Here is a 24,250-nt window from a genome sequence, read left to right on the forward strand (position 1 = left end):
ATATATATATATATATATATATATATATATCTCCACATATATGTACTTATATACATATACATATATAGTTATATACATTCCCAGATATTGGGAGGTATTATGGTAAATACTAGTATGAATATGCATTATACCTACTGTTAAATATTTTTTTCTTGGTAGACAAACCTCTTCATTGATGCAATACTCCCAATCAGACAAAATCATACCAAATTAAAAGATGCCCAGGTTTAATGGATGCCAACACTCCTGGGTGGCCCTGGGAAAAACATGGAGAGGGGAACAGAGAACCGAAAAACCACAGAAAACCAGGAGACCACATGTTCATTCTCTGGGGGGCAGTTTAAGTAGCCTGTGGGAGTGGTCTTGACCCTCCCTGGGAGGGGTCACTGTTTGGCAGGCTTTCCTGAAGGTGGAGTCTGGACTGCAGCCACTCCCAGGGGAGGGAGGGGCTTGGAATGGCGTTTTCCATTTCAATATGGATACCAGGGGGTTGGGGTGAAGCCCCCAACTAAATACCCACCTCAAGGAACTTAGAGACAGCTTAAAGTGGGCAAGAGCTAGATCTTGCACCTCAAGGATTATATAATAATAATCTGATGATGATGATGTAAAGTCAAACCCAGGACCTAGTACATGCTGGGTAAGTAGTCTCCTGCTGAGTTATATGCCCAGCCCATATGCTACTTAAATAGGGCTGGAATTAGTGAGTTGAGTTCTCTGACAACCTACTAGAACAAGGTTCACTATAGGAAGCAAGGAAACTTTTCCCTTAGTAATCATATTAAATTGAATTTTTTTTTTTTGCTATGGGAAATACTTGAATTAATAAAACAGCTCCACGCTTGCATTATATCCTAGCCAGTTGTAGTTTATGCACAGTGAAAAATCATCCGGCTGATGTTGTTAGCATACACACACCTTCCTCAGTCCCCGTGCCATGTTATTCTTCCGGTCCACCCTTGGAGATATTCTTTCCAGCTGTTTCTTCTTCTGAGAGAGAGAAGCTCCTGGTTGACTTGGACTCCAGTGGGCCATCTAGAGTTGAGTTAGCTATTGTCTCAACATCCACAGGCTTTCCTCTGCCCTGCCATGTTCTATTAATAAGAGAAGATGGATGGAGTGGACTCGCTTGTGCCACATTCTATGCAGATGCAGCTTTGTGCTTCAGGAAGGGGAGGGAGCCAAGAAGGAAAGAAAGAGGCGCGGCCTGTGGTCTTTGACTCCACTAGGATTGCCAATCTATAAATGTCCCTAGTCTGTGGGCCCGGGTGACGCTGATGGTTTGCAGGCCCACAGAGGATGAGCGTCTCTCAGTGAAAACACGGATGTTGAGTGTATTCAGACGAGAGAAATGACTACCCTCTCTGTTGTTCTGGAATTAGGAAATGGAGACTCCAAAGCGGGGGCGGAGGAAAAGTCAATATAGCTGTCACGGAGGAGAGCAGGTCGGCGAGGCTCTGTTTCACCCTCTGTCAACCTCAACGGGCCAAATGTTCAGGCTGCACATGTTTAGAATTAGCAAGTAATGTTGGAGCCTCCATTTCCCAGTTACCCATCCCCCACTCTTACAGCGTTGTTTACTCAAAGGGGAGTCCCCACCGCTCCATCCAGGTGGGAACAGCTCCCTCCTCACCCAGCTCCTGCAGCTGTGCCTCTCACCCTCGGAGCTCTCATTAGGTCCTGGGATTTATTTTCACACCTGCACCCCTTCCAGATTCCTACCACCTAAGTCTGCCGCACCGCTGAAAGAGCCTTGCCTGGGAAGGGAGAGAGGGGCCAGTTCCTTGCCTAGAAAAATGAAACTGTGGCCGGGAGACCAACTTAACCCAACACCCACCTTCACTCCTGTTTCTTTTCTTCAGTCGATATGCCCAAGTTCTAAGGCCTTCATTTCCCCTTCGTTTGCAATAGCAAAGCCTCCTTGACCAGAAAAATAAATGTGCAGTTGGCAGGAGCTGACTAGCGGTCCTGCTTAAATGGTTTTTAATTTATGTTAAAACGCTAAGAGCAGTTTTTTAGGTCCCCCTTAAATACCTCACAAAATGAGGTTTTTCAGGGCCTACCTTTATAAAGAGGAGCCAAAAGGTTTAAAAGACAGCCACTTTAATTTTAGCTTCTCTGAGTGTATCTTTCATTCCGGTCTGACTGGGATCAAGTGGCCGTTAGGCATGTCTGTTGATTTCAGAACTTGAGTCTGAAAGACAGAGATACCTGTCTCCTAATCCTGCCTCCAGCACACAGTGGGATAAACCTGAACTTGACACTTCCTTTCTTGTTATAGAAACCCAGATATACAAAAGTCCAGATGCACAGACCATACAAGTATGTGTTTTGTATGTGTGCATATATGTTTCTGGGTTTGTATGTACCTATGTGTGTTTCTTGGTGTGTGCACATGTGTGTATGTGTTCCTTCAGTGTGTTGGGGCACAAGCGAGTGCATGCATGCCTATACCAGTGCTCAGCATCTGGAGTGGCCCTGATCAGTCTCCTCCTTATTTTTTGAGACAGTCTCTCACTTAATCTGGGGTTTCCTGACTGGACAAGGCTAGGGGCCAGTGAGCTCCAGGGATCTGTCTGTCTTCCTGGCCCAGGTTGGAGCTTACAAGTGAGCTCTGCCTCATTTTTTTTTTTTCTTTTTTCCCAACCTTCGTAGTAGGGATCAGAACCCAGGAAGCCATGCCTGCATGGCAGTTCCCTCACTGACTGAGCTGTCTTCCAGGGCCTTTCTTCATTACTCAGTAAAGAAAATACAGTTTTTATTGGTGTTTTCACATTTGTAACATAAGAATGCCTTTTGATTGCTTGGGAGAGATCAAAGAAAAGAACTATTCTAGCACACACTTTCAGGGGTGTCCTACAGGTGGGCACTTGTTGCTTTGGGGGTCATTGCAAGGTCACAGGCAGGGGCCTCCCACAGCCCTGCTGCTGATCTTGAACTGCATCTGTGTCATTCCTGTCTCTCTGCTGGAGCCATTTTTATTTAGGATATGAATGCATCTGCATTATTGCCTGTCCCTTATCAGTATCTGGAAGATTCTTTAACTGTCAGGTGCAAACACCCCTGCAACCGCAGTGGGGGTAAAGAAGAAAGCTCTGTTACGTGCCTCCCCCACTTCCTCTCACACAGCCCCTTCCTGAGATAAGTTTTGTTCTGACCATTTCCATGGAAGAGTTCTGGTAAGTAAATACAGTCATAAGCACATCCACTTTCTGTCTGACCTCTTTTTGTTTAACAGTCGATCTGTGGGAATGATTGCAACTATGGCTCATTTTAATGACTGTGCAGCACTCCGTGGTTTATCCATTCTGATATTTATGCAGGTTGTTTCCAATGTTAAGATCTTATGAAGATGGCAGGAACACCATTTCTTTTGGGGAATCTCCTTGAAGCATCAACCTAGAGCTGGAATTTGGGGAAAGTAGGGCATCTCTGTGTTTACTTTTGATGGGCCTTTGAAGACCCGCGCTCACCGTGAGTGTACCCACACTTCCTCCTGACCCCCTCTTTAGCTCCTGATAGGAACGAGCCTTTTGACTTGGATGCATGCTAATGGATATATTGTGGCTTTAGTTTTCATTTTCTTAGTGATTAAAAATAATGATATGCTTCATTTTCCCTTTAATCCTTTGGATATCCCCTTTGTAAAATACAACTTCTCTGCTGGGTTATATTTTATTATTTATTTATAAGAATTATTAGAAATCAATTTGCTAATATTTTTACTTTTTATTTTTTTGCTTCTGTTTTTTCAAGAGAGATTTATGTGTCATTTTCCATTTTTAAAACATCAGCCAAGGGATGCTATTAGTTTCAAGGTGTTCTCCATTTTCATTTTCTGGGGAGGTTTATCTAAAGAGAGGTGTTATTTCCAATTTCTCCTGTATGAGTCAGTGGGGGGAACACATAAATGTGCCCCCTCAGTTCAGGCTTCTGGAACTAAACCCGATCGTCACTGCTCACATTTTTGCCAATGAATTGCTGTGTGTGCATGCACATGTGTATCACAGTTTGCATGGCGAGGTTAGGGGTAGGTTCTCATCTTCCACTACTCTCCCATCCTGGGGACTGAACTCAGGTCATCAAGCGTGGTGGCAAACACCCTTACCTTCTGAGCCATTGCTTCAGTCCTTCGCACACTCTCCTTTCGTTGGTCCTGGACAGTCTGCCTCCACCTGTCTGTCTCTCTGCTTTCTCCTCTCTATCTCTTGAGAAGAAAAGCCCGTGCAGTCTATTACAATACACACAGAACTCTCGGCATCACTTTGGGTACATACTAGGAGTGTAAGTGTTAGCTGTTACGGTCATTTACCCCTTGACTTTGTGCTTTCCCCCACAGCTGCCTCCTCTGTGGTGCTGGATCAACAATGAACCTCACATGGGATGAGGCAGAGTATGCCAAAGTCACATTCTTCTTTACACTAGGCCTTTTCTCAAGGGTACTTTTCTCCTTTCGTTTTTTTTTTTTTTTTTTTAACTGTTTTCTAAAATGTCAGGGAAGAGACATAAGAAGTTTCCCACGGATACAGGACCCCAAAGAAGGTGCATATCTTAGTCACGGTTCTCTCTTGAGGTTTTGGCCATGTCCTAGGTGGGTGTGGGTGCACATGGCAAATACCCCAGTGAGATGCAGCTGTGTCTCACCGACAGAGCTCATATTAGGTGGTTGGAGGGAAGTGGGGACTTCTGGTTTCTACAAAAGGAAGCTCTGCCTTCTCAGGGTCAGGGCGGAGTTCCTGTTCCAGGTGCTCTGAGGAGCTCTGGGGAATCTTTAACTCTCTGTGCAGTGGCAGGTTGACTATCTGCGGGTGCTTTATCTTTCCTTTCTGTGTTTTGTGTCCCTAAAACATCACTACTCAGGTGGCATGCCCATGTTCATTGGCTTATAGCTAAGATTTGAGATATATAGGTTCTTATTAAGTCTGGGTGACTCGGAGAAGTGTATAACTTTGGGTAGAACTCGGCCCAACTCCCCCCCTTCCCTTCTCCCTGCTCTCCCGCCAGCTTCCATGTCTTCCCCTACATAGTTTCCAATGTTCACATTGTGTTTATATCCAATTTTATGTATTGATATAAAATCTGGGCACCATCAATGAGAGAAAACACCTGATATTTGTTTTTTTTCTGAGTCCCTTTTTCATTTTCCTGGAGGTGACATCCTTTTCTGTTTCTTTGAGGCTGAAAACTGTTCTCGTGCTTTTGTACCACATTTCTGTGCACATTTCTTTGCTTGCAGACACCTAGGATGTGCCCATAACATGGCCGTTGTGATGTGCTGACTAGAAACCTCTTGGGGAAGCTGGACATGGTTGATCTGTTCTCTATTTTCAGAAAACACCATACAGACTTCCATAGCGCTTAGACAGGTTCAGTTCCTGCCTGTTGTTTTATGGTTTCCCCTTCTGCATTCTTCCCAGTGTATGTTACTTATTTTCTGTGGGGTCTTTTGTTCTTCCATTTTTTTCCTGTTTCTGTGAAGAACGTCATTGGAAGTTTGATGGGAACTGCTCCAAGTCTGTTATTTCTTTTGGCAATACATATTACATATTAATTCTGCCAATCTATGAGCTTAGGGGGCCTTTGCATCTTCTCCCTACTTCTTCATTTACCGTCTTCAGTGTTTTACTTTCAGTGTGGAGATCTTTTACTTCCTTGGTTGGGTGCAGTGTAAGGCTCTTAAAATGTTTGTTTTAGGCAATTGTGAATGGGATTATTTTCCTAGTTTCTGTTATAGCATATTTGCCATTTTTGTATAATAAAGATATTGGTTTTGTGTGCTAAGCTTGTGTACTACCTTCATCTTCTAAGAGTGTGGATCAGCTCTCAAGAGACAGAGACCCACATTGGAGCACTGGACTGAGCTCCCAAGGTCCATATGAAGAGCAGAAGGAGGGAGAACATGAGCAAGGAAGTCAGGACCGCGAGGGGTGCGTCCACCCACTGAGATGGTGGGACTGATCTAATGGGAGATCACCAAGGCCAGCTGGACTGGAACTGATGGAGCATGTGATCAAACCGGACTCTCTGAATGTGGCTTACGGTGGAGGTTGATGGAGAAGCCAAGGACAATGGCACTGGGTTTTGATTCTATTGCATGTACTGGCTTTGTGGGAGCTTAGTCTGTTTGGATGCTCACTTTCTTGGACCTGGGGGGAGCAGGGAGGACCTTGGACTTCCCATAGGGTAGGGAAGTTGGACTGGAGAGGGAGGGGGAAGGGGAAATGGGGGAAGAGGAGGAAAGTGGGAGGAGGGGAGGAGGTGGAAATTTTCAATAAAAAAAACTTCCTGGTGGAGTTATTAGGGCCTTGGCTTATTGCTCTAGCTATGACTTCAAGCACTATATTGAACAAAAGTGGAAAAAGTAGATACCGTGTGTGTGTGTGTGTGTGTGTGTGTGTGCTTTAATTCCATTTCTCTAAGCACTGAGAACTCTCTACAGCAATCCTTTGTTGGATGTATAGCTGGAAAGTGTTGTCTCCTGTTCTGTAGGCTATCTCTCTACTTGATTAGCATCCTGCGCTGTACAAAAGCTCATTAATTCCTAAGCCCACACTCAGTGATTATTGGTCTTCTAGTTCGACTCATCGGACTTCTGTTCAGGAAGCACATATCTTGAAATATAATCTTAATTTTCCCTCAGATTTCAGATCTTATGTTGAGGTCATCAATGAATTTTTCTGCAGGATGAGAGATGAGATTTAATTTTATTCTTCTACATGGAGATATGCAGTTTTACTAATATCATTTGTTGAAAATAATTTTTTTAATCCAATGTTTAGAAGTCAGGTGGTTATAGTTTCAGTCGTGTAATTTGGTCCTCTATTCTGGTTCATTTAATTTTTGTGTTAGATTTTTGTGCTACTACCATGCTATATTTTTATGGATATGGGTCTATATTATAACTTGGAATCCACTATTGTGATATCTATAGCAGTTCTCTTTTTGCTGAGGATTGCTTTGGCTATCCAGCGTCTCTTTGACTTCCATAAGACTTTCAAGATTGCTTTTTTATATTTCTGTGTAGAATGCCACTGGAATTTTTAATGGGATTGAATCGAATCTATGGATTACTTTTGTTAAAAAAAATATTTTCACAATAATTGATTCTTCCAATCAATGAGTATGGGAGATTTTTCCATCTTCTAATGTTTCCCTTAAATTATTTTTTTTATTATTTTCCAGCTCTAAGAGTTTTCTGTTGATGCTTTTAGGATTTCCTACATATAAAACCTGCAGAAAGAGACAAGTTGGCTTCTTTCTTTCCTATTTGTATCCCCTTTGTTTCCTTCTTATCTTATCTTCTGCTTTAGCTACAGCTTACAGAACTGTTCTACAGTTAGAGAAAGTGAACATCCTTGTCTCAGTCCGTATTTTAGGGGTGATGCTTTGCATTTCTCCCTATTTAACTCAATGTTGGTATATTTGTCACACATGGCCTTTATTATGTTGAGATATGTTCTTTCTATTCTGAGTTTCTTTAACACTTTTTAACATAAAAGAATGCTGTATTTTGTCAAAAACCTCTTTGTAGCTTTCAAATCAATCATACAATTTCTGACATTGAATGAATTTTCATAATTTATGATGATAATTGATTTATGCATATTGAGTCAGCTCTGAATTTTTGTAATAAACAAAACTTTATCACATTGAACGATCTGTTTGATCCATTCCTGCATTCAGTTTTCCAGTATTTTGTTGAGAATTTTTTATTCCAAGTTTATCAGATAAATGGATCTGTAATTTCATTGTTATTTATAATTTCATTATTCATCATTGTGGGGTCTATCTGCCTTTAATATATAAAGGAAATGCTAGTTTCATAAAGAATGTGTAACACTGCCTCTTCTGTGCTGTGGAATAGCTAAGGAAACAACGCTGTTGGTTTTCTTTTGAAGGTCCTATAAAATTTACCAGGGGACCCATCTGAGCTTGGAGTTTGTTTAGGCAGAAGATTTTAAATTACTACTTTAATCTCACTGCTTGTTACATACCTACTTAAATTGTTTATTTCATCTTGGTTTCATTTTGGTATATCATATGAATCTAGAAATTCATCCATTTCTTTTAGATTTTTCAGTTTAGTAAAATGTAAATTTTTAAGGTATGTCCTCAGAATTTTCTGGGCTTTGTTGGCATCTGCTGTAATAGTCTCCTTTTATTCCTAATTTTATTAATTTGGATCTTCTCTTTTCTTTGACTAGTGTGGCAAAGAAATTGTCAATCTTGTCTTTTTAGAGAAGCAACACTTTATTTTATTGATTCTTCATAATTTTCTGATTGTTTACACTTGGCTAATTTTTGCCCTGCTCTTTTTTTAAAAAAAATAATTCTTTATTTATTCTTTGGGAATTTCACATCATGCCCACCACCACTCATTTCCCAGTCCTTCCATGTCTGCCCTCCACCCTTGTAGCCTCCCCCCAAGAAGGAAATTAAAAAATCATCTTTCCTGCATCTCTGTCACTTAATGTGGTTTATCATAGTTGCATTGGGAGCTGCAGTGCGTCACACAGCATATCTTTTGGCCCAGGTAGCTTTACTTGTGAATGTTCATTGCAATGTGTCATCATTGGTCTGCTACACCATCAATACTGGACCTTCCTCAAGGCTCCTCTTGGGTACCCCTCTGTTTCTCCAAGTCATGGAGATCCTGCAGCTGTGGCTTTCCAGAACCAGTCCCTTCACATGCTCCAGCAGGCTGTATGGCCTTTGAGGGGCTGAGCCAACTCTCCTAGAGCCAGTAAGATGTGATGTCAGCTCAGTATGGCCCTTGGGCCTCAACATGGCCTCAGGTGACAGTCCAGACAACAGACATCCACATGGTCTTTGGTGGTAACACAGGCCACAGATATCAGCATAGATCCTGGTGATGGAGGAAGGTCATTGGCTAATAAAGAAACTGCCTAGGCCCATTTGATAGGCCAGCCTTTAGGTGGGTGGAGTAAACAGAACAGAATGCTGGGAGGAGGAGGAAGTGAGCTCAGACGCCATGCTCCCCTCTCCTGGGCAGACCCAGGATGGACGTAGGCTGGAATCTTCCCAGTAAGCGTACCTCGGTGCTACACACATTAATAGAAATGGGCCAGGCAGTGTTTAAATGAATACAGTTTGTGTGTTGTTATTTCTGGGTATAAGCTAGCCAGGCGACCAGGAGCTGGGGCGGCAGGAATGCAACCTGCAGCTCCTACTACATCCTGGCTACAATAGAGCCATGAACCCAAACATGGCTTTCAACTGCAACATGGGTCCAGATGTCACCGTGCCTCAGGTGGCAGCACAGGTCACTCAGATCAGTATGGCTCCAGTGGCAGCATGACCCTTTCTATCAACACAGTCACAAGTAGAGGCCCAGATATGAACATTTGTATGTCTGCCCTGCTCATAATTATTACTTCCCATCTACTGATTTGGTTTGCTTGTCTTCTTTCATGGCCTTAAGGTTATCATTAAGTTATTTATTTGAATTCTCTCTGATGTATTAACATAGGCACTTAGACCGCTTTCATTGTATTCTATAGGTTTTGGTATGTTGTGGTGATATTTTGTTTGTGCTGTAACAAATAAAGTTTACCTGAAGATCAGAGTAATAGAGCCAGCCACCCTAGTCAGCAATAGAGGCCAGGCAGTGGTGGCACAATCTTTTAATCTCAGCACTTGGGAGATAGGGGAAGACTGATTTCTGTAGTTCAAGGCCACCCTGGGATACACAAAAATGATTCAGTCTAAAAGAGAAACAGAGCCAAGTGGTAGTGGCTCATACCTTTATTTCCAGTATTTAGAAGTTACATACCTTTAATCCCAGCACCAGGGAAGTGGATACAGGAAGGGATATGGTTGGGCTGAGAGAGGAATATAAGATGGGAGGAAACAGATCTAAGGAGACAGGAGTTCAAGGCATTCAGTCTGAGTACTTGTAGAGACAGAATACCCCATTCAGTTTGAGAATTTTGTAGAGGTGAGAACTAGTGCCTGGGTATTCTGCTTCTCTGATCATTCAGCTCTCACCCCCTAATATCTGAATCCGGGCTTTTATTATTAAGACCAGCTAGAATTTATGCTACATCTGGCATTCAACATTAGGGCATGAATTAATGAAAAAGCCACTTGTCTGTGGCTTTGCAGCCACTTGCACAGGCAGGAGTTACATATAGCCAGAGTCACCACCCCGCCAGTGAGGTTTTCCTTTCTTCTTTCCTGGTGGGTTGTTGGCTTTCTCTGGACCCCCTTCTTGGGCTGCTGTCAAACTAGGTATCTGCCTTAAAACCCGCTTGGGCTCTTAGGCTTCTACTGTTCCATGCAGCAACAGTTAGTTTCACACTTCATTGTCATCTGAATTGCCAGCAGCAGCAGATTTGATGAGACAATTGGGAATTCTTAAAGGGACAAATTAGTTAAAAAAAATAGAGATTTTACCCACATTAAAAAGTGGGAAACACTATTCCAATGAGAGAGTTAGGTCTCTGTGTGATTATGCAATGCATGTTTTAAAAATGGAACAACTAAATGAAGAGATAATCCATTTAACTGGGATTGACAATTTTAGTTAGCATTTTGATAGCTCTTATTATTGCTTTTATAATTCTTGGTTTAATCACCAAAGAAGTTGGTTGATATGAGTGACAAGATACAGTCCTCAGAAAAACTTATTGAAACAGATATTCAGATCCAGACTGAGGAATTTAACAGACAACCAATTTAGCACTGTATTATAAGGTTAGAGAGGAATGATCTAAGGTTTTCAAACAACCAATTTTAATTTATCCAGTCACATTACAGCAATTGCCAAATGATAGATATTGCCCAGGCTATGTAAGAACTGATTGGACTCTTGTGGAAATATTAGGTTAAAATGACTCAAGGAAGTGAGAGTATCATATAGTATGCTTTCACCTTTTGTGAAGCACATGTTAAACTCATATTCAACTTGTAATAGAATATCCCTCAAGAGTGGAGAGACTTGGTTATAGCAGCCCTGGAGCCTAGTCCTCAATTACAATGGAGGACCTGGTAGAAAGATGAGACTAAGACCATTGAACCAAGAAGTAGGGCTAGAAGTATGGATATCTATACTTCTATCTATATATCTATCTCTTAAGACCAACTTCTTGGAGAGGGAGATTATGCTAATGTACAAAAGCAATCTCTATATGATGACTACACCCTGGATTTACACCATGCAGCAGCTTTGAATGCTTGGGAAAGAATTAGAGAAGTGGGGAAAAAATTGAGTCACTTACTAAAATTATACAGGGTCCAAAGGAAACCTTCACTGATTTCTTACAAAGACTGACTTCAGCAGTAAATAGAATGATACTAAATTTAGAAGCTAGACAAATAATAATTGAATCTCTGACTTTTGAAAAATGCTAACACATAATTCAAAATGGTAATTAGGTCAATAAATGTAGTAATAGGAGTGGCAGGGCTGCATCCCCAGCACCCCAGCCGCCTGCTAGCTTCTGCCCCGAAATAACAACACACAAATTGTATTCATTTAAACATTGCTTGGCCCATTTCTATCTAGCCTCTTCTAGGCTAGTTCTCACATATTAATTTAGCCCATTTCTAATCATCTGTGTAGCTCTGCTAGGTGCACTTACCAGGAAGATTCTAGCCTACTTCCATCCTGGGTCGGAGCTTCATGGCATGTGCTTGCCCGGGAGCGGGGCATGGCATCTCTTCTGAGGCATCTGCTCACGAGAGGAGAGCTGTCGAGTCTGAGCTCACTTCCTCTTCCTCCCAGCATTCTGTTCTGTTTTCTCCACCCACCTGTGTTCTAACCTATGAGGGCCAGCCAAGCAGTTTCTTTATTTTTTTTTAACCAATGACCTTCCTCCATCAACTAAAGGCAAGATCAGCACCCTTGGATGAATGGATCTGAAACACAATCAATATTGAATCTCATGATCATGTTGATGCTTGGGTAGGAGAGGTAATTTCCAGAGGTTTGAAGAAAAATAAAAACATCAAGTGTTTCAATTGTGGTAAACAAGGCCACCTAAAAGGGGATTGAAGGAGGGCATTCTTAAAAACATGTTTTTTCTAAGCATAATGCAAAAAGAATACCCCTTCTATACAGAAGGCACGACAAGGGCAGGCATTGGACTAATGAATGTAGATCAACAAGGAATGGTCAAGGTAGACCTTTGCTGTCAGGAAACACCTTGAGGGGTCTCTCTCAGGCCCCATGTCAAATTTAGTTTACTCATTTCCTGTCACTGTGGAGGAAACTCCTTCTCAGAGCAATTGAAGAACCTAACGCCTATCCTAAGAAACCATACTGCTCTGGATGATAAGCAGCTATGAGAATAAAATAAAAAGTTCAGGAGAAACCATAAATCAAAATGGACAAAGATTAGATTTGAGCAAGAGAGATCTCTTGATTAGAAGAGGTGATAGTTTATCAAACAGTGAGACCACTCACTCTAAATTAACTTATAAAACTAGCAAATGCTTTTCATTTGATCAGATATAACTTGCCAAAAAGGAAACTTCCTAAAGTTAGGATTGGGGAAGGTTTTGTTTTGTCTTTCCAAGAAAATGAAAATAACTACTTTGAGGAATTTAAAGATCTTTGGACAAATAAGCATCCAAAGAAAATGAGAGGACTACTGACCTTGAAGTCTCCAAAAAGATGATGAGATCCTACAATGATGATTCCACCAAGATTATAATAATACCACTAAGTTGAAAACACTATATATCAGTTTTGAACTACAAACAGCTCAGGACAATTTTGAGGTGGCTAGCTCAGACAATCCAACCTTACAGATTGCTCTAGCCAGTCCTCCACTTTCCCATTATACAGAGGCTGGACAACAAATGATACAGTTACCTCTCCTGGGACTTGACAATTAACCCAAAATTTTCTTTTCAGGATCCCCTAAAGATGTCATTTTCCCCAGACAGCAGGAAATAAATTTCAGAACACAATGCTCACTTTACCAAGAGGTGGTGTGGGTGGTTTTGGTTATTTGGTGAGTTATGGATATTTGTTGTTGTTTAGGGGATTGGTTACAAATTGTTATTGGTAATGGCCAGTAAGATAGTTGAACAAAAAAGTTTAGATTTAGGGTTCTTGTTTTGAAAAGAAAAAGGAAGATATAGATATAATAGGATATAAGGGCAGATTATTAGATCTACTTTGAAAAGAAAAAGGAGAGATATAGAAATAGGATAAAAGGTAGATTATTGATCTACTTTTAAACCAAAAAGCAAGTACTAGTTTTAAATATTTACATTGATATAAATTTTTGCATATTGATACAAAATTAAGGTTATTTTTGTTAGAAGATACTCTATATACATTTCTACATTCAAGGTATTGTACCTATATAGCTCATTTAACAATATAATGCAAATTTCTAGTCCTTGAAAGTTATTATTACAAACTATTTAGGAAATGCAGGTTAGTAGTTATTCATATATTACAGTCAAACAGAGATATATTTTAGATAGGTAGGTCATCTTCAAACACTTTAGAGATCTACAGAATATGGCATTTAAGATGTTTTAATAACATAGGTTCTTTTTTTTGGACAAAGAAATTTGTTTGCTTCTGTTAGTACCAATCTACTAACAGAAAAGATGATGGGCACTGAGAAACTCCATATGGAATTCACTTTCTTTGTGGCAAAAGTTAGCTACTGAGCAAGAAAGTGCTCTTGCCTCAACTTCTGAGAGTAGACTATCCTAATTAGACAAACAGAACACAAAAGAAAGGACTGCCAAATTTTCCCAAGACAAGATAGGACAGCCCTTCAGAATATCCTGTTTTACCAAAAAGTCTAACAGATATGCTAGGCCATAGACTGAAGATGGATGCTTCAATGTTGCAGAGGAACCTTGGGTGACTGTCAAGACAGCTAGCTGTTTCTGTCATTTCTCACAATTTTGAAAGTTGCTTGCTAGCACTTCCTGCTTACTCAACCAATATTATTTCTTTCTTGGGTCTCTGATGGAGTTGAAGACTATATGTAAATGGAGCCTGTGCTTTTGTTTCCAAGCCACTCAGACCTGATTAATCAAACAAAATTATATTAATTATGGCACTGTTTGGCCAACTACCAGGCATATTCCTAGCTAGCTCTTATATCTTAAATTAACCCATTTCTAATATTTTATATTTTACCATGAAGCTTGTTTATTTTCTTATATCTTGCTTCTTGGGCAGCTACATGGCTTCTGCATGACTCTGCCTTCTTTCTCCCTGCATTCAGTTTAGTTTTCTCACCTAGCTATATTCTACCCTGCCATAGGCCAAAGCAGCAAGGTAGGTTAGATAATGGAATATTTTCTCTGAATTTGTCAAATGCAAATGGACTAGACACTGTTGATGTATTTATTACATGTGTATGTTGTAAATAGTTATTGTACTTATTGTATATAGTTTTTATATTAGTTATAACCTTTTTTATTTTAGACAAAAAGGAGAAATGTGGTAATATTTTGTTTGTACTGTAACAAATAAAATTTACCTGAGGATCAGAGTACAGAGCTAGCCACACGAGTTAGCCATAGAGGCCAGGCAGTGGTGGCACAATCCCTTAATCCCAACATTTGGGAGACAGAGGCAGATAGATCTCTGTTAGTTCAAGGCCACCCTGGGCTACACAAAATTGATCCAGTCTAAAAGAGAAACAGAGCCAAGTGGTGGTGGCTCACACCTTTAATACCAGGGAAGTGGAGACAGGAAGGGATATGGTTAGGCTGAGAGAGGAATATAAGGTGGGAGGAAACAGATCTAAGGAGACAGGAGCTCAAGGCTTTCAGTCTGAGGACTTGTAGAGACAGGATACCCCATTTGGTCTGAGGATTTCATAGAGATAAGGGCTAGTAGCTGGCTACTCTGCTTCTCTAATCTTTCAGCTTTCACCCCCTCTTCTTCTGCTCCTCCAGATCCAGTCCTCTACCCCAGTCTTACCCCCAGCTCTGTAGCAGAAAACCTGCTGTGGTCTCCTTTTACTCTGATCCTATCCCCAACAGATCTCAAAGACCTTTCCCTTTAACCTTCCCTCCCACCACTCATCCTAGTATCCCAGCCTCAAACACCAGCAGACATTCCCTGGGAACACACCACTGAGCAGACCTGGGAAGCAGGTAAGCTTACTGAAGACCTTCACCACAGTATGTTATGTGGTATGATTTGATTATATAACTTTTTCATTTTTTCTTAATTTCATCAAAGGTCCATTCATCATTCAGTAGTGTGTTCCTTAGTCTCCATGAGTTGTGTATGTTCTAAAATTTTTCTTCCTGTTGCTTTATATTACACTTGTATCAGATAAGATGCAAGGAATGTTTCAGTTTCTCCATATTTGTTGAAAATTGCCTTGTGTCCTGATGAATGATCTATTTTGGAGGAAGTTCCATGGTCTATGAGAAGAATATCTCTTCTAGAGCATTTGGATGGAATGTTCTATTAAGTCAGTTTGATCCAAGATATCATTTAACTCACGTATTTCTCTGTTTATTTTTTGTTGGGAAGTCTTATGTGTTGGTGAGAGTGGCATATTGAATCTGTAGATAAATTTTGGAAAGGTGAAACTTGAACAGTCTCTCAGTTTTTTCACTCACTGCCTTTTGATTTTATAACTGTTTTAGACTATTTTGTAGTTTTCAATTATATGTATTTCCTGTTATATTAATTTATAGTTACTTAATTTTTTAAAAAGGTTTATTTATTTGATTTTATGTGTATGAGTATTGCCTACATGCATGTATGAGCACCACATGCAAGCCTTGTTCCTTTAGGGAACAAAGAGGGTGCTGGATGCCTGGAACTGGAGTTACAGGTGGTTGTGAGCCTCCATGTATGTGTGTGCTGCCAGCAAACGCAGGTTCTTTGCAAGAGCAACAAATGCTCTTAACTAGTGAACCATCTCTTCAGCTCCTGATTTTTAAAATTAGGTAGTTTGCAGTATCTTTAAAGTTTTATTTTCCAGTTATTTTGGGGATAGTAAATACTATTGCTTTTTGTATATTACTTTCATTTCTAGTTACCCTCTGAATGTATTTATATTTATTCAAATAATTGGCATATCATTGTGGGTTTTCTATATATATATTATTTACAAATAAGGAATTTTTCCTCTTTTCCAATCTTTATCAATTTTTTTGTTAATTTTGCTTTGTTTTCTTATTGCATTGATTATGGTTTTCTTATCGAATTGATTATGGCCCCTGTGGTGATGTTTAGAGTGCATGATAAAAGTGCACACTTTGTTATTAAGTTGCTGGTTATCACCCCCCCACACACACACAGTGGATGGTGCTCTCAGCACCTATGGGAGAGAAGTTAGGGATGCTGAAACATCCTACATTGCACAGGCCATATTACGATAACAAAGTTATCTGACCTACAAGGTCTATGATGCCAAGATTTAAAAACCTAGTCTTAACACTTCATAGATATTAGGGAATAGGTGTTAATATTTAGAACATTCTGTCCAGATGATTAGGAAAGCATTCTGTTACAATCAGTATACACTGAAATGCAAGGCATTCTAAAGAGAGCTTATGCAAAAATGATTAATTAATTGCAACTATTTAGAACTTAAATAGGTGCTTCAATTGTCTAAAAATTAATTTATGTGAAAGAGTTTCTTTCCAAATAATATCAAATGTACAAAGAATTATAGCAAGGAAAGACTGCATTGCAACTTCATATTGTTCAACAACAACACAAAAAGCATTTTTGGCTTATTGGCTTGATGTTTGCACAAAAGATTATTTTTTAAAACATTCTAAAACAAACTGTGGGTTAGTCCCAGAACCCCAGCAAGCATTCTTCCTCCCTACAGGGATTTTAAACAATAGTCGGCCAGACCTCAACAGCATCTGGCTATCAGCTGAGAGTTCCTTCTGAAAGGGTCCTCCTGTAGTCAGCCATTCCTTCTCTCTTCAGAGCTGGGTACGCTTGACTGGAGCAAGGAAGAACCAGCTGGATTTAGAGGAGCTCTAGCAGCTCTCAGGAATCAGCCTGGTTGGGGTGGCGAGAGCAGGAGGGTGGCAGGGAAAGGGGCTTCGCAGAAGTTCAGGAAAGGATAAAATGTGCTGGAAATAAAATGATTAAGTAACAACATCTGGAGATTGAGTGGGAAAAGACAACAACTGAAAGTGCATCTGGGAAAAGGAAAATAGGACCCAGATTGCCATAGATGGGAAAGATTGGGGACCTGGGGAAAGTTCCAGTAACAAACAACAGCCACAATAATAGCCCCTGTGGCCTGGTGACCTGCACCAGGAAGCGAAGTCACTTTGTCTCCCTAAGAAATCTCAGCACGACCTCCCAGCCATGAAATATGGGCTGGAAGTTAGTCCAGGAGAGGGGTAAGAGAAGATGGAGCTGCTGGATCAACATACAAAAGAGGTGTAGAACGGCAAGGAGCTGATCTCTGCGACTGGCAGGCCACTAGTGCAGCCATTTTATTGCCTCTTTACTCACTTGTGTGTCTTCCCATCCCACCCATCTCTTCAGTGAGATGCTTGCTCCAGCATCACGTCTCTGAGATTCTCCAATGGCGCTGGTTTGTAGTGCAAAGCTAGAACCTCTTTCTTAGTCTGTTCATAATCTAACACCGGACATAGCCACACTGGTCCTACTGGTTATAAATCATGCTATCAGCACACTCTCGAACCATTGGAACTTCTCATAATTCCCCTCGCCATCTATAGAAGGAAGTCCACTGGCCGCCGTGTTCCCACTTAAGTCACAGAGACAAGGATGTGACACAATCTTCAGATATAACACAGGAGTCTCATCAGATCTTCTGGTGACAGGTGAGGGCCACCAGCCCTGCTGGCTAATACTTTTTGTGGACACTGAAGATCAGAGCTGAATGTCTTTCGTTGCTGGACTGTGACAGGAATGTAGTCAAGAACCTGGCCTTGTTACTCAGAGAGGGTACAAATTCCTTTCTGATAAGGAGTTTGGTTCTTCTCTTCAGTTCTTCTGACAGAAGATCCTGAGCCCATTCCATAATGTTACATCTTCAAATTTAAAGAAAGGACACTATTTGTAGCCCATATTGTGACTGTGGAGAGAAAGGTGATGGAAAAACCATTTATTTCTAACATATTTTGCCTTTTTGGACACATTACACAGGTGCTCACTGTGAAGAGGCTGAATCGTGTCTCTCTTGAAATGGTATGTTGAAATCAGTGCCCCTCAGAATGGAACCTAAAAGAAGTTAATTAAGTTAAAATGAAACCAGTAAGGTAAACTTTAATCCTTCTAAATTATGTCCCTATAAAGAGTAGATATTGGTTTACAGATTCTCAGAAAGAAGGCCATATGAAGTTAGGAGGACAGTGGCCACATACGAAGCAAGAGACAAGCCTCAGAAGGAATCCACCTTGAACTCTACCTTCAGCACCCAGCTCACCCATTGCTGAAGTCACATAGAGGCATTCTGATCCAGTCAGAGGCATGAAAATCCAGTGTGCACACTTACACAACATGACATATTTCTGTGGAAAAAGTTCTTCAGATTTCTATAAACTAGACAAGTACATTTTAGTACTTAATGTGCATACAATTCACCCCAAGTTCAAGAAAGTCAAGAGATGATCCGATAACAGTCCCAGCAACTTGACTTCTGGTAAAACAGATGGGAGAAAGTATGGCTTCTTTAGACATTGTTTGCTTCCGCAGGCCAGACTTCGAGATAGGGGCTGGAAGGTGGTACACTGAGAGCTGAACCTGTGGACTCTGTCTTCCTGTGGTCCCACCATCAATCCTTTGCAGCCATAGAGTTTTTGGGTAGAGAATCTCAACTACCCATTGCAAATACTACTGCTTGCATTGAGCAGTGAGGGCGGAGGTGTGGAGACAGGACACTGTGGCGTTAGCACGCCAGAGTTCTCCAAGGGAAGCCTCCTTCATTCTCAGTCTGTGTTCAGACGCTGTAACTCTTGAACCTCTCTTAACCTGCTCACCTGGCCAATCACGTTGCATTACTACAGTCACAATATGCACTTTACGGTTCTCCAGTCTTTCCCATGACCTTAGACTGAATGAAGCTCTCTTACCCTAGAGAGGTTCTAGCTGTAAACCCAATAAAGGTAGAAGCTTCTAGTGGTTATGTTGGGCCCCAGGCATGGAGAGCTGGCCTGAGAATGAAGCAGCTAAACAGGAAGGTTGAGCACGAGATGGGACAAGGATAATGCTTTTGATTCCGGGGGTTCAAACTTAAGTAGAGGCTTCATAGTTACACCATCCTACCCATGACCGTTGATTGGTCAAACTGCTGGATTTGCATTTCTGTAAAGAGACCAATAGAATACATAACTCTCTTAACTCTCCCCTAACATTTAAAATTTTGGTGTATTATTTCTTTCTCTATAATTATGGTAAAATATGCATACTCTAAAACTTAATATTTTGGCCACCTTAAATGCATCCACGTTATTGCACGGGCATGTAACTATCCAAGTCTAGAACTGTTTTATAATCCCAACAGAAACCCTGCATTTATTAGACAGCAAAGCCCTGTTACATTCTTTCCACCAACCCCTGGGAGCTGCTGCTCTCTTTCTGTGAATTTAACTACTATAATTGCCTCAGAGAGGGAGCATGCAATACATGTCCTTTTGCATATTGCCTCTCTGACTTAGCACAAGATTCATCCATACTGTACACAGATCAAATTTCCTCACCATGAAGCTAGGTAGATAGTCTGTTGACATGAAAACACACCGTATTCCGACCTCGTATGTTAGCAGTTGTGCTGCCTACCTCTATTAGCCACGTTTCTTATTATTCCAGCAGAATACCTAGTGGAAGCCATTTAAGGGAGGTCCATCTTGGCTCCCAGTTTGAGGGTACAGTCTGCTATGGTGGGGAAGGCGAGGCAGCAGCAGCCTGAGGCAGATAGTCATGGTGTATCAAAAGCTGAAGAGAGATGGTGTTGGGGGTTTATGGGGAAGAAGGAAGTCCTGTATTCGACTGGCTTTCTCCTCTTTTAAAAATTATTTTTTGGCATATATTAACTACATATAATAATAATAGGGCTCGTAAGTACATTTTCAGACATCTATGCCAATGCTTTGGACATATCCTCCTTCTATTGCCCTCTATTCTTTCTTTTATTTCCACGTAGCCCATTCCCTTCTCAGCTAACCTCCCATTATTGATTTGTTTGTTTGTTTATCTAGATCGGCCCAAAGAGTTTCATTTGTGTTGTATGGGTGAAGGGTTATTGGAGGAGCATGAGCATCTTCTCAGTGGTTACATCACCGAAAAAATTCTCTCCCCCACTCCCTCCCCAGTTTCCCAGCAACCATTAACTGCTAGTAGCTCCTCAAGGAGGGGTGGGACTGTCGAGCCTTCCTCACACCAACACTATCTGTTTGTGTTTTGGTTATATCTCAAAGTTTTTAAACTTTTCATGTGACTTATTCTCTTAAATATCATATTTCCTAACTTCTATGTTACCAAAATCTTAAAATTTTATTCTATTATTAATTCCAAATTTTAATTTGTTGTGACTTGAGATCATGCTTGGTATAAGGTCAATTCCTTTAATGTACCAAGGCTTACTTTATGTTCAAATATGTTCTAATCTGGAGATTTCTTTTTCACATTTGGTCAGGAATATGAATCCTTCTCTTGTTGGATGGAGTGTCTTGGATCTGAGATGTAGATGGTTTGTAATGTTAAGTCTTTGGTTTTATTGTCTTAATGGAAGTGGGGTATGGAGTGCTCAGTGATTCTTGTTGAATTAGCTTTCTCCTTAATCTTATCAATTGTTGCTTGATGTATTTTGGTGTCCTCTAGTTAGGACACATATGTGCTAATTGAGAGGTACTTTAATTCATTATTTTTAATTTCGATGAAATTGGGTCTTAATTTAAGTTTTTGGAACTTTTGTTTGGTGTGTGGGCATGCATGTGTATGTATGTGCGTGTGTGTATGCGTGTGTGTGTATGTGTGTGTGTGCATGTGTGTGTGTGCATGTGTGTGTGTGCATGTGTGTGTGCATGTGTGTGTGCATGTGTGTGTGTGCATGTGTGTGTGTGCATGTGTGTGTGGCTGAGGGAACATGCATGACAGAGTTTGGGAGTGGAGGCTAGAGTACAACTTTTGGGAGTTAGTTCTCTCCTCTCCCTTTATATGGGTGTCAGAGATTCGACACCTGTTGTCAAGCCCCTAAGTGTGTTTTAAAAGACAACATATTGTTGTATTTACAAAACTTTTATTATTCCAATTTCTACATTTCAACTGGAATGTTTAATTCATATATAACTAATGCAGTCACTACTAATTGGTATCTGTGTTCTAATGTTTTGTGTATGTTTCAAGGTTTTTTATTCCTCTTTTGTCTTCTTCCTCTGGTGCTAAATAAGATGCCCATTTTCTAGTATATCATCTGAATGCCCTTATAATTTCTTTAATTATATATTCTTTTAAAGGAATTTTCTGGGGAAGCCACTAGAGTACAATGATTTTATTCAGGATAATCCCAATTTAATTTCAATAGCACACAAGTATTTTGCCCCATCCTTCTCTGTGGATTCTTTATGTAGTTAATAGCAACATTGTGTAACTATTAACACAGGTGTCAAACTGTCGCTTTCTGCAGCTGTCATCTGAATCAGATAGAAAATATGGAAGGGTCTACCCACTCCTTCCTTTATCTTCACCGGTACAGTTGCTGGAGCCACAATGTCCCTTTTTCTTCGTGCCCACATCAGTTCCTTCCCGCTGAAGGAGGCTCGTTACCAGCTTACAGGGCACATCTCAAGCTCACTTGCTGCTTACTCATTAACTTATTTCAGAAAGAAGGTCATGTAGCCACAGAAATCGTCACGAAAAGCATTAGGAATGACTGACAAAAATGATAAAACAACAATTAGCCATCGTTTAAAATCCATTTCTCATTCCTTGGATACTATACACTTCTTTTTTCTGTGGAATGAGTTTTAAAGGTTCTATTGTTTAAAAACACATTTAGGAAATTATTATTCTGTAAGACGGATGGAAAAACCCATCTTGAATGTAGCAATACTAATAATTAAATTATGAAAAGCACTTTGGCCTGAAGTTGTGAAATAAATTCTTTGTGAAATCAAATTGAGCTCTGTAAATAATAGCATTTGTTTTAAAAAGCTGAACAAATAACGGGAAGTTTGGAAAAAGCACAGGGCATAATTCTTGAATATTGAGTGGTAAGATTGTCTTTCCAAACTCCTTTCAAAGTAATTTATGCATGTTAATGTCAAGATTTACACATGGTCATGTAGATGATTTATCTGCAGTGTCTGCCAGCAGATAGGAGATGGAACAGAAGACACAAGTAATGGATTCTAGACTCGTAATTCTACTGGAAGTAAATAGTAACTCCTTTTGATTAGCTCTGGACTTCTAGAATGAGTCAGTAGCATTTGTTCAGCACCATGTGCACTTACCAGTGTGTACAGCGGAATCTACAGCATCCTTTGACACACACCAGTGTGTTTAGTGGATTCCTATCATGGGAAAATGTTCATTCTCAGTGTGCGGTAAGCACGCACCATTTATGATTTTTGTCCACGGGAGATACTCCTGGGTCCCAGCTGAGAGGGTAGGGAGGCAAATTCTTTCCTCAAAATTCAGGCAAATTTGGGCCACCAAGGAACTGGCATCTGCTGGTGTGACGGGGACCAAGCAGGCACAGGAGATCTCCACCAAGAACAGAGCTTTATACAAAGGTTTTCTGAACGGCCTTTGGCCTGACTCATTATGAAGCTTGTTCAGAAACACAGTGGCCATCTGTGAGGTCTGGCCACTCATGACCCACCTTCTTATTCACACCAGATCTTTCCCCCAGCCTACTAAAGAATTCCCTTTTGAACAGGGTCCTCCCGCTGAGCCTTTGGGAGATTAATTAAGTGCCCAGCGGAGACTCCTTCACAGGGAAGCTGGTGGAAATGTGGCTGATTTCTTAACACTGAGGAATCCATTTTGAAAACTGTCAACCCAAGCGGATGAACGTGACGATTGCCACAAGCTGTCTGGGGATTCCATCCACACCTCCCACGGCTTGAACTCAAGCTGTTCTCGTCCTGTATGGGAGGCACTTGAACAAGGACAAACCAAGTGGCCCCTTTTATTAATCTTGACACTGCCTGTAATTCATTTCCAAAGCCAATGCCACGGACTTTCCTGAAGATGTCTTCTTGGTACAGGAGCTGTTTTTCTCAGGGCCTTTCCGTCTGATAGGCTACCTGGGGTCCAGTTGATTGACTTCTTTCCCCAGGCCGCAAGACCTTAGCAACGTTACCATGAGTGTCCCAGAAAGTTGTCTTGGAATAGAACAGTTACAGTCGTGAACGTTAGCCACAGATCAAGCTGCTAAGCGTTCTCCTGCCCCGGGTTTCTCAGGTCACCTGGCTTCACATTCCTCCTTGAAAAGGAGTTTATTTCCCCCAGGAAAGCAATACACTAAGGGTGTGGTTTTCACTCTGGCATCTTGTCTCCATCACAGAATTGATTCAACATCTGTGTTTTCGTGTTTTCAGGAGGAAAGAGAGGTACACTCTTAGCTTTGGAGAGGCAAAAGCTGTATCTTTGTCTTCCCCTTGACATGGCCAGGGAGGAGGATGGGGGCACTCGTGTAAGAGGGCTGGGATGTTGGATGCTGACGGCAAAAGAAGGGTTAAAAGGACATAAAAGGAACGCCTCTTAGAGGAGAGCAAATCCTAAAATGGTAAGAGAAAGTGAACTGCTTCTGTGGATCTGTGCATCACCAAGATTCAAAAGATGTTTTGCTAGATTTTTGTGATATTGAATAATGATCTTTTTGGCTCAGGGTTCCATGTGAGTGAGTGGCATTTGGGGCGGTCTTGGCGAATTAAAGGTTAGGCAAGCTACTTCGGAAATCATGTCGTCAACTACAAGTGGGAAATATTTTCCCATCTCTCTGAAAATAAACTGGTGAGAAAGGAAAGGGTCAAGTTGCCATGGAGCCTGCCAGTGTTTGTTACAGGCAGTTGTGGGCAGTGTCACTCACCCGCGGATAAACGGAGCTTGAGTTACATGAAATAATCCTTTGGAATTAAGTTGTTGGGTGGTCTATACTTGGGTTTGTCACTCTGGCGCTTAGGTACCAATACTTAATATTCATGACTAAATCCAAGGAGGAAAAATGCTTGAAATGATAATCTTCTTTTGTGTTCAGAGAAGAATCTGGTTTCAGGCAAACTTTTCATTTTACTAGCATATTTCAACCTTCCTTAGGGGAGAAGGCCTAGAATTCCAAGTCCT

This window comes from Microtus oregoni, unplaced genomic scaffold (assembly GCF_018167655.1).
Source record: "Microtus oregoni isolate MIOR12 unplaced genomic scaffold, Mior012 000014F_ref0000157, whole genome shotgun sequence".
In the NCBI taxonomy this organism is placed as follows: Eukaryota; Metazoa; Chordata; class Mammalia; order Rodentia; family Cricetidae; genus Microtus; species Microtus oregoni.